The sequence below is a fragment of the Brassica rapa genome, chromosome A07 (genome assembly GCF_000309985.2).
Source record: "Brassica rapa cultivar Chiifu-401-42 chromosome A07, CAAS_Brap_v3.01, whole genome shotgun sequence".
Taxonomy (NCBI): Eukaryota; Viridiplantae; Streptophyta; class Magnoliopsida; order Brassicales; family Brassicaceae; genus Brassica; species Brassica rapa.
The window spans coordinates 8,466,318-8,479,041 of NC_024801.2; the positions used below are offsets into that span (position 1 = coordinate 8,466,318).

At 26.8% G+C, this 12,724-nt stretch overlaps 1 long non-coding RNA gene across 1 annotated transcript; it reads right to left on the reverse strand.

Moving 5' to 3' along the window:
• Nucleotides 1-1,522: 1,522 nt before the first annotated feature.
• Nucleotides 1,523-6,541, reverse strand: LOC117126477. Its single transcript, XR_004449068.1, has 2 exons — nucleotides 5,058-6,541; nucleotides 1,523-4,870 (listed from the first exon to the last, which is right to left on the reverse strand). It is a non-coding gene; the product is annotated as an uncharacterized LOC117126477 (long non-coding RNA).
• Between the last annotated feature and the right edge of the window lie 6,183 nt (nucleotides 6,542-12,724).

A 12,724-nucleotide genomic window follows, 5' to 3' on the forward strand; every position in this document is an offset into this window, starting at 1 on the left:
GGGATTGTGAAATCTAAATACAACACATACGTCTACATGAGGTAGAAATTGCATTCATGATTTTTGTCATGGTTCTACTCATTGTAGAATGTGTATTCTACGGATAAAAAAAAACCTGTTTTTTGGAAAATTAAGAAAGTTTCTGTTAAAAAAATATTCTAAAAATATTCTAAAAATATTCTAACTTCCTAAAACGTGTTTTGATCGATTTGCTTTATCAAAATATAAAAAAAAAATGATTTTGTCTTTTCTTCTTCAACAATATATGATTTCTTGTGATTTTCACAAACTCTTGTGTTTATATGTGTTTCATGTATGATTTTTTGTGTTTTCATTTTAGTAGACAACATAGTATGAACAAAACTCGAGGAACCAAAAACTCATCTAAGTCACAGTAAGAACCACAAAATCGCCATATCCACTGTAAGAACAAAACACTAAGAACAAAGTACTAAGAACCACTAGACTGATTTCATTCATTCTTTGCTTCTTAATTTTCCAAGAATCCATAGAATAGCCATAGAATGCTTCCTAAACAATCTATTTCAAGGGAATTTTTCTGCTTCCTGACTTCTTCCACTGTTATTTTCATACTCCTTTTAAGACTAAGAGCAGCACGATCTGCAAATCGTTTTACAGCATCAGGTGAACTTTGGGAACTGTTGTAGCAATTCTATCGAGCTCCTCGTTCTGTTTCTTAGCAGTTACTCGATCAGGAACACTGTCGTGATCAACAATCTCTTTGAGAAGTGGAGCTTCCACCATCACCTCACCAATTACTTCCTGCACACAAAAAATGAGAAAGATAAAGTGATCAAACGAAACAAAAGTATTGTGTGGATGCATAAAAAGGAAACTGAACAATGTTAGCTCCCATTCTTCTTGATCCTCGATCCCCTCCCTCGTAAGCCACTATGAAAGGCTTCAGTTTCTCAAGACACTTACGCAGAGACATTGGTGGCTTCTCATCGATGTCAGGATTTGATCCAAACAGACATCAAATATTTTGGCTCACATTCAATCTACAAAAAAAAGAGGGAGAGAGAGACAGAAACAGAAAAAAAACTAAGAGACTCAACATCCATTTTCATGCAAAGCCAAACATCAAAAATGAACTTTCTCCATCTTTCCTTTGACTGAAAGACAAAGTTCACTATGAAAGACTGAAAACCTCAGAGGCTGTGTTACAAATCTGAAAGAATACAAGCACAATCTTCTACGGTGTAAACCACCACAACCTATGATCTATAGCGCATGAATAAATACTAATGATATTGCTTCGTCATTACTCACTATTCCTCGTCCTACTCAAAGTTCAGTGTCTAGCATTTTCTGCATCAAACTGTTAACTTTGTTCTAGACAATTATCAGAGAACCAAAAAAAGGGACAAAAACTTTACCTAAGGTGCTAGCGATGTCGGAGAAGACGAAGGGAGAGAATCACTTTCGTGTTCATTCCATAGAAGCCCTTGAATCGCCTGTTCGTCGAGAGAAACCAAACAATTAGGGTTACGTTTTTTTTTGTTCCCTTTTTGTTTTAATTTGTTTTAATTTTTTTTGCCTTTGTGAAATGCCTTTTTTTTTCCTTTTTATTAAACTTTTAAAATTCAATTCAACTTTTAAATTATGTTTAATTTGATTAATCAAGGTTAGTTTTGGAATTATAAAAAAAATTATACTAAAAGGACAACTTAAAGATGATATTATACTAAAGGGACAACCATGTTAAATTTTTGTTCCGTTTTAGCAATTTTCCCAAAGTTTAAAACCAAAAACTAAAATCTAAAACCAAAATTTAAAAACCAAAAAATAAAGCTAATGGAAACAATCATCACCTAAAACTCGTTTAAGACACAGGGAAATAAACTCTCTTCACGATTTCGACGGTAGAAGTTCCAACACACAAAAATATGTATAAAAGAAAAACTCCAAAATTCATCAGAAAATTAAAAGAAAATAACCTTTACTAAACGACAAGAGTAGGGAAAATAAAAGAGAAAAACAAGGAAGAAGCTAACAACAAGCCTAAGGAGATACAACTCGCTCCAAACGAAGAAGCTTTTGATATAGCAGCATCCCAAACGTACATCAACGCCCACTGGTGATAGATTCCGTCTTCTTTAGCTTCCCAATGGTCGCCATCATAAACATTAAACACTTGGTGATGCTTGAAACCTTGTCCTTGCCATACATGGCACCATATATGATTGTTCTCGTTATAAGGAAAATCTGAATCATAATGAAGTTTATAGAGCAAATTGTAGGATCCTGTGGGATGCACCCTATGGTATCCCATATCTTTGTGCGCGGACTTGCAATGGACTATGAGGTCCTTTTGGTTTTGCAGGGAGTTTTTGATCAACACGTTTCCTGTGTACGACAAGGCTGTGTTACTCATCATCATGATCATACTAAATACCGAAACAAAACGGAGGATAAGATAATTCATCGACATCTCTTTGTTTTTGAACTAGAGGTTTTTTTTTTTTTGCTGTGAGAGTTTTCTGATTTGTACCGAAGATCAGGGGGTACGAATGTTCGAAGTTATTCTTAGTTTGTTATATCTTCATCATATATAAAGGGTGCTACAAGTCATAGTCCTACAAGTTTTGGGAAACACCAAAGTAATAATAATATTATCTTAGTTTAGGATAATTCTGAAAAATTAGATTTATCAACTAGTTTATAATGAACTAGGTGGCCGGCCCGCACCCTATGCGGACATAAACATATTCAAATTATTAACTAAATAGTACATAGTTTTATAAGTAACGAATTTTATATCATAATACCATCGCCCTTGGGAGAAAGCATCAGGTACAAAAACATGTTGGTACTCAATATTTTACATGGACGAGATGGAACAAAGTAACTTCAGTATCAAGAGGTATTTATTGTGTGTACGTATAATTGCAACGTTCCAAAATAATTTGTATGTTTAAGAAGATATTTTATTTTCAAAATCTGGAATAAATAGTGTATAGTTTCAGAGGTAACATATTTTATATTATCACTACATTCCCATTGAAACCCTCTTTTACCATTTCAGAATGTAATTAAGGACATAAAAAATTCAAAATATGGAATAAAAAGTTCAAAATATGTAATAAATATGGAATAAATAATGTTAGAAATGGGTTGAGCAGAGAGAAGATACGAATTGCAGTCGGTGATTTTCGAATCAGACTCTGTCAGCTTATCAAAACAATTAACTCGGCGATTAAATATCCAGCTCTCTATGGAGTGACTGCGGATATTGTATCGCATATGCGGATATTTTATCTCATATGCGGATATTTTATCGCATATGCGGATATTAATATTATCATTAGTTTAATTTTACATGGTTAGTTAATTTTTACATACAATGACATGTATATGCATAATATATATTATAGGTATAATAATCACATAGTTATGATTCATTATTTGTGGTTGAAAACTATAAATCTTCTTAACATTATTTAATTCAAGATATAATGCAATCTACTTTGCTGTTAGTTTTTATTTTTTATTGTAAAATATACAAATTACATTCATTCATTTTTAAACTCTAAACTCTTGGTAAACCTTAAACCCTTGAGTATACTCTAACTCTTTGGCTTTACCGGATAAATCATAAACAATAAACTCAAAACTTTTGGATATACCGTAAACACTAATCTCTCTCTCTCTCTCTCTCCTCTCTCCCTCTCTCCTCTCTCTCCCTCTCTCCCACTCTCTCTCCCCTCTCTCCTCCTCCCTCCCTCCCTCCCTCTCCCTCCCTCTCTCTCTCTCTCTCTCCCCGTCCCTCCCTCTCCCTCCCTCTCTCCCCCTCCCTCTCCCTCTCACCTATTAACAGTGCTAAAAATGTCTTTATTATTGATTTACAACATTACAATATCGCGAATTCCACAAAAGTAAAACAAAAAAAATTAATTAATAGAAAATCTAACAAAATCCACATCTTAACCAATAGAAGAGTATACTATTGATAACACGTTTCAAAACTTAAACAATGTAAATGAGCTTCCGTTCAAACGCATGATTGATTCAATCTCCGCCAAAGATAAACTCTTAATTTGATCTTCTGATAAACTCAAACCTGAAAGAACATGTAAAAATTAATTTGATCTACTGACGTTTTCTTTTGATAAAAACATGATAAGCTAAGAAGTATAATATTCTTTAATAAATTCTCAATAAATCTTATACTTATAAGGTAATATTATTTTTGGAATATCTTGTTAATAAAGCTAAATGAGAACATCTCGTGAATAGATTGCACCAGAATTTTGGTTGACAAGTCTCACCATAAATATTAAGTTTTAAATGCATGATTTTAGGAGAGAAAATATCTTGTCAATTAATTTTGTTTCTCTGACATCTAAAATATTTAGTGAGTATTTAATGAATTAAACAGAGAAATGATCTCAAAAAGATGTTATTTGAATCGAGAAAACACAAAAGATAAGTAAAATGCTAGACTTTACTAAAATATTTAGCTTTCACAATAAGCTATGTAATAGAATGTTCTCAAATTAATTTTAAAAATGTATCTACCTATAAGTTAGGATTATTTATGGAATATATTGTTACTAAAATTACATTTTAAATATAAAAAAAGAGAATATCTCGGGAGTAGTTTACACTAATGATTTAATTAACAAATCTTGTCCTTAAAGTTTAAATATTAAAGCATGAGATTAGGAAATAAGATATTATTTCAGTAGAGAAAATACCATCCTACTATAGATATTTTAAAAATATAATTGATTATCCAATTTTGATGTACAGTAGAGAAAATACCATTCTAAGTGCACATCTTTTGCAGGATCGGAATGGTGAACTCTTAGAGGTCTGAAATATGACCACTTCTCTCAAATCATCTCTGAAAAAATATAAAACAAAATCACAATCAGCAAACCAAAAAACAAATATGTGTATATATAAGCTTATAATTCTAAACAATAATATAAATCTACAAATCAAAAAAAGAAAAATATTCGCAGCACAAAAAGATGCTATTGAAATGATTTAGCTGAGAGATGTTATCAAATTGAGTAAATTTTTTTTACCAGATTGAGGAACAAAGATGTTATCGAAATGATATATCAAAGAGGTGTACAATCAAATCATATATAGCTTCAGTGGAGAAATCGTCATAATAGGGTATCTGCATATAAACCAAAAGAAAAATCAGCTCTCATGAAATATAAAAGCTTAATGTTCTAAAATAAGAAGAAAAAAAAGTTCAGAACATTATTAACATTAAAAGTTCAGAATACAAAGTTCAATTATTTCGTTTCTTCTACTGTGAATGTCTTATTTATAGTAAATTGGTAGACGTTTCTCATTGATTTAGCTTGCATGATAAGCTAAGAAGTAGAATATTCTTTAATAAATTCTCAATAAATCTTATACTTATAAGGTAATATTATTTTTGGAATATCTTGTTAATAAAGCTAAAGGAGAACATCTCGTGAATAGATTGCACCAGAATTTTGGTTGACAAGTCTCACCATAAATATTACGTTTTAAATGCATGATTTTAGGAGAAAAAATATCTTGTCAATTAATTTCGTTTCTCTAACATCTAAAATATTTAGTGAGTATTTAATGAATTAAACAGAGAAATGATCGCAAAAAGATGTTCTTTGAATCGAGAAAACACAAAAGTTAAGTATTAAAGTGATTTCATTTTTAGTAGTGTCGATGATTAAAATAAATCGAAAAACAAATTCTAAAAAATCAATCAACAAAATCAAGAGAATTCTTTCCATTTGTAATAAGGAAACTAATTATTACATGTATTAACTAATATTGTTGCGCAAGTAATGTTAATAGAGGGATTAAATTATTTTTTCCTTTTCAATCAGTATTCAATGTTACTTTCCTTTTATAGAGGATCCATGAATTAAAATAAATTATTTGATTTGATAAAATGACTTTATATTCTAATATAGACTACATAAAATAATAAACCAAAATATTTACTTGAATTGATAAAATGACTTTATATACCATACTTTCGACAATTAGTTACCATAAATAGTTATTAATAATATTATGTAAGTCATTTGGAATCCAAAATATTTATTTGAATTAATAAAATGGATTTATATACCATACTTTCGACAATTAGTTACCATAAATAGTTATTAATAATATTATGTAAGTCATTTGGAAAGTGATGTTAATTGGTCATTAAATTATGTTTTCCCTTGCAATTAGTATTCAATGGTACTTTCCTATTATAGTGGGATCGATGAATTAAATGATATATCGAAATTACAAAATAAGGTAAGTATTTAGAGGGCTTTCCTTTTTAGTAGTGTCGATGGAAAAAATAAATCAAAAAGAAATTCTAAAAAATATTTAACAATAAACAAATATTCAATATAAAGTAAATTTAATTTTATTAATAATTTATAACATTCTGTAAATTATTTTAAAATTATGATAAATTTATTCTTTAAACAACGATAAATAATTTAAAAATAATATTAATAAACATGTTTGAATTTTTTAATATTTAAAATAATTATTATATAATTATATTCGAATACAATTCATCAAGTAGAGTATAAAACAATTATAATTATCTTATATAAAATTTCGTTCATTATATTTTATAGTTTATAAATATTAAAAGTAATAAATAAAATATTATTAATCTTTCTATAATTTCGAGAATCAGTTTCCATAAATTGTTATTATGTAGATTATATGGCAAGTGATGTTAAATGATTTTAGACTTACCTTAAATTTTAGATCAAAATTAAATAAATAAAAATTAAAAATCATCGACCAATCAAATTATAACAATTTTCTTGAAACTTCACTTATGAACGACACGTCACCAGAAATCACTAAAGTGACTTCTCTTTTAATATATAGGGGGATTTTGTTGTTGTTGTTCCTATACTAGTTTTAGGAAACGCCAAAGTGATATAACACTTTATCGAATCAAATCATTTGTACTAAATAGTCTCCTGCATAATAATATAATGTTTTTTGTATTATTTTGTAGATATATAAAAATTTGGTATTGGATGAATTAGTTCGTGTCATTATATATTAGTTTACATTATTTTATTTTTCAAAACAAAAACTAGTGGCATAATTAATGGAAGCACCGTAGTCTACTAGCTAAGGTTTAAAAACGTTTACACCTAGATATAGGGTTCAAATATCAAACTATGCAATTTCTTGTAGATTGTACATTATAGGAGTTCCATGTTTCAATTCCCGGAGCAAGCGATTTATTCAACAATTATGCGACTATGGAAAAAATGCTTACAAGGGATACTCAACATGGTGCAAGTAAATCTGGTCAGTCGTGGATTTTCATAGGACGGCTCAGATGATGTAGTTAGGCATAGATCCTTATAAAGCAGATAATATTGTCGGTTGTTCAATCGTTTATGAAATTTTTCTCATAACATCATAATAAATCAGCGTTATAAAAAAATAGCATAATTAGTAGAAAACTAAGAATCAGAATTTGATTTGCATATACATATATTCGAACTAGATGATTCTCCCTTGATCTTGCACAAATATAAATATCTACAAAATAACTAAGTCATAATAATTAGTTAGTATTTTTCTTCTATTTATAACTGATATATAGATGATAAAGAAATCTTATTTTTAAAACTAATATGTTGTTTCTTAACAATACATGCAATTTCTTTTTAACGCTGATTTATTATGATATTACAATTATGATATAAGAAAGATTACATAGACGATTCGACAACCGACAATACTACCTGCCTTATGAAGACCTACGCCTAACTGCATCACTTGAGCCGTCCTATGAAGATCCACGCATGATCAGATTTACTTGCACCATGTTTGAAGATCCTTTGTAAGCCTTTCTTCCGTAGTCTGCATAATTGTTTAATAAATCGCTCTTTCCGGAACTTGAAACCTGGATTTTCTGTAATTTTGCAATACATGCAATTTATAAACTATGTTTGTTATACATGAGTGTTTTATACGTGAGTGTTTCCAGAAACATTTAATGTAATTAAAAACATTAGAATTTACTATATTAAAATAGAGTCTTAATTTTATATACCATAAAAAAATCTATGTTAGATCACTAACTAAAATTTTAAAAAATATCATAAATTTATTCATATATGATATTTTTCTAGCAGAAAACAATGTAAATCTGAACAATAAGATTTCATGTAAAAGCCAAATACATTTCTATTATGCAATTATTGTTTTTCTTTACCATATTTAAGCTAGGCCATATTTTATGTATTTTGGGTAATTAATCTCGAAAATAGTTAGTATAGCTTAATTCATTTATATTAATTATATTATATTACTTTAATTATACATATGATTTTAGATTATATCTAATCGGCTTTGTTGTTTTTACAGTATATTCAGTTATCATTTGGACATATTGGATTCCATATATTTCTTTGAATTCAGCTATAATGTTTTTTATTCCAGATATATTAATTTTTTGATTAATTTTCTTATTTTTATTTAGATTGTTTGTTTTCTTAGATACATAAGTATATTTTAGTAAAACTATGTATAACTTATGATATATTAATTGTACTTAAAATGAAATAAAAACAACAAACTAAAGTGTATTTTCCAAATTATATAAATTAATATAATTATAATATAATAAAGTCTTATCCATATATATAAATTTTACAAAAGAAATAAATTGTATTATTGAGTTAACATTTTATTTTTCATTTGTTAATATGTTTTACGTCATCCTATAATTTAAATTTATAAAATAAATAAATTATATATTCTATTTGTAGTTAAATCTATAATTTTAGATATAAGTTGGGTTAGTCGAATCACTCATATTGTAGTTATTTGATCAAAAGATGTTTATTGTTGAAATTTTTTTTAGTTTTTAATATCTCTTAAAATATGCAGTAAAAATGTGATCGTTTTTGAAAATCTATATTATATAAAAAATATAATTTATATTTCTTTTGCTGTAATTGTAAAATATTATAGTCAACGAAATAAATGAAAAAATAAAAGAACACATTTCAAAATACTAATTATAAATTATGTTTTGTCAATTAAACATACATCAATTTATGTTACTTAATTATTATATGTAATCATCTAAGAACATAAAAAACAAATTCTATGACTTTGATAATATATATATTTGTACTGTGTCACATTATGTTTTAAAAGAAAAATATTTATATTTTTCTAATAACAAGATCATATGTGTGAATCTTTTTTTATGAAATATATACAAATAGTTTTTCATCTAATAATATCTTATTATATAAAAATTAGTTTTTCAAAGTTGCTAATTAGCCTGATCGCGACATGTGTCAATATTTTTTAAGATTGTGACATGTGTCAAAAATATGATCTATTTTGTTAGGATTTAAAAGAGATTTAGAAAATAAAAATTATTATTACAAAAATATATTCTTAAAATTCTTTTTTAGATTTTGGAAAAGAACAATAACTATCACATAGTCTTTTACAATTATATATTGTTATAATTATTGGATAGTAATTTTTCTTTTTCTTTTTAAATCCTAAACAAGTAAATAATTGTAAAAAGTAATTTGAAAGTAGTTTTTTTGTTAAAAGAAAATATAATTTTCGTTTTTAAATATAATAAAGAAAGAAAATTGTAAAAAAAATCCTAAACAAGTAAAAAATTGTAAAAAGTTATTTGAAAGTAATTTTTTGTTAAAAAAATATAATTTTCGTTTTTAAAGATAATAAAGAAATAAAATTATAAAAGAAATCCTAAACAAGTAAATAATTGTAAAAAGTTATTTGAAAGTTATTTTTTGTTTAAAAAATATAATTTTCATTTTTAAAGATAATAAAGAAAGAAAATTATAAAAGAAATCCTAAACAAGTAAATAATTGTAAAAAGTTATTAGAAAGTAATTTTTTGTTAAAAAAATATAATTTTCGTTTTTAAAGATAATAAAGAAAGAAAATTGTAAAAGAAAAATATCAACTAAAACAAATCAAGAAAACAAAACAAATTATAAAATCCTACAAGTACAAGAAATTATTTAATAAAAATCATAAAGTAAAACTAACTATAAAATAAGTAATATTTTTTCTAAAGCCTAAACAAAAGAAAATTCTAAAAGTATTACTATTATTTTACTATAAATAACAAATTTTTCTTTTTAGATAATTATATTATAATAATTTATAAACCAAAAATAGCTATAAATATTTCACAACTATATTTAGGTTTTAGCTTCCACATATTATTTTCAGAAAACAAAATATTATTTACTAGAAAAATATTACCTAAGTATTTTCTTTTAATTTCTTGATACAATTTTCAATTTTTCTTATAATCTTATTATATTTTATGATGCTAACGTAATTGTTTTCAATTATGATATGTTGTCGTATATGAGTATGTATGAATAAGAAAAATATGATTAATATGTGTTTGTACGTATAAGACAAAATATAAAATTCGTTAAACATAAAATTTTATTAAAAATAAATTAATTTTATACAAATTTTAAACAAAAACGAATTATAGTATCCTACCAATACAAGAAAGTTTTTAATGAAAAATATTAAAGAAAATTATTATAAAATAAGTAAGTTTCCTTTTTTAAAAGTCTAAATAAAATAAAATTATAAAAGCAATATTATTTTTCTTATAAATAGCTAACTTTTCTTTTTCATAGGTAATTTTGTGTTTAGAAAATTATAAACCAACATAACTTCAAATATTTCACTCGATATGAACGTTACATGTGCCAATAAAAGAATTATATTTTTAATGTGTCAATGAAAACCTGCCATTATGTGAAAATAACTTTTGTTTCCTAAATTCCTAAATAAAATAGATTTGTAAAAGAATTTTTCCTTTTTTTTATCTTGACCAAATAAGATTTTATTTTTTTAAAAAGTCCTCACAATAGATAATTGTAAAAGTATATTTAATAGTAATTTTCACTTTTAAAATTTAATGATAAATATGATATTAAAAATTATTTAATTAACAAAGAAAAATTGTTAAAATATTTGTGATATTGAAAAAGCGAATTTTGAAAATATGAACTTCTAAAAATAGTTTATATTAACTGGAAATAATTATTTGTTAGTAATTTTATTTTTCTTCCTAAACAAAATTAAATTTTAAAATATTATTTAATATTAATTTCCTTTTCTAAAACCCTAAAAAAACTTTAAGAGAATATTTGATATATTTTTTAAAAAATCATAAACAAAAGAGATTTTATCATATTTTTAAGTTCTAACCAAAATAAAATTGTAAAACTTATTTGGTAATGTTTTTAAGAGATAATTTGATGATGAACATGATACTAAAAATTACTCCCTCTGTTTAAAATTAGTTTAGATACGAATTGTATAAATAGTATTTTTTTTTTATAACATCTGATTATTATTAATGAATTTGTTTCGAACTTACAAAGTCTCTGTGTAAGTAATGAGTTACACAAGAAGGAACATAATTGTAATAATAAAACCTTTCATTTCCTGGTAGCGATTGCTTGGCTAACAAGTCAGCCACTTGGTTAGCATCTCGATGGGTCCATACAAATCTGACTTCCTCAAACTGGTTTTTCCACCAGTTGATATCACGCATCCAGTTATAGGTATCAAATTGCAGAGTCTCTTTATTTAAAATATCAATTGCCTTCTTGCAATCTCCTTCTATGATCAAAAGCTTCACTCTTCTTGTCCACGCGTGTTGCATTGCAATTAAAATACCTTGTAGTTCACTCTCAAGAGCGTTGTTGACTCTATTCCCAATAGCTTGCCCCGCGCCACAATATCGACCTCGATGATCTCTAAAAATCCAACCAGCTTTACTTTCCATTAGATTATTGACGAAAGAGCCATCAATATTGCATTTTATCCATCCTTCCCTGGGTCTCCTCCATATTTTCCTGCTAGAATGGTGCACATTACTCTGTTGTCCCGAAGTCAAATCTTGAGTATGAACAATGTTATCTCGCCATTCTTTTGCATCTTTTTTTGCTTGCTGCAGTAGAACTCTCCACGGTAAGTGTTTTGTCTGAAATATGAGGAGGTTTCGACTCTTCCAAAGTCGCCACAGAATCCAAATGGGTAAATCTTGTAGATGAGTCAAAGTTGTAGATGTACTACATCTGATACATTCTTCGATCTTCTCCTCAAACGAAGCCGTCGAGCTATTGATTATTAAATTTGACACTCCTGAAGCTCTCCACATAGCTTTCGCATAGGTGCAATCAAAGAAAATGTGTTGCTCTGTTTCTTCTCCCTGACAGCATCTTTTGCATTGTGCATCGTTGATTATATGTCTCCTTACAAGATTGTAGCTTGTAGCTAAACTTTGTGAAGTCATTTTCCATAGAAAATGTTGTAGTTTGGGCGGGATCTTTGTCTTCCATATCTTCTGCTTGATTAGTGGATTTCCAGGTATTGTATAAATAGTATTTTTAAACTTATTTAATAGTAACTAGAAATAATTGATAAATTTTTTTTTTTTTTAGAATTTTGAAGAGAAGATAATTGTAAAAGGTTATATGATAGTAATTTTCTTTTCCTAAAATGCTAAACAAAAATAGATGGCTTATCAGAAATAATCGGTCGAATTAACCACAATGATGGCTTATCAGATATAAAACTATTACAGACCAAAGCTATAAAGACAAATTGTCTAGCAAGTTTTGTATTTTAGTCTAGAGTCATAGAGAAGAACGATGGAAACTTTTGAAGCTTA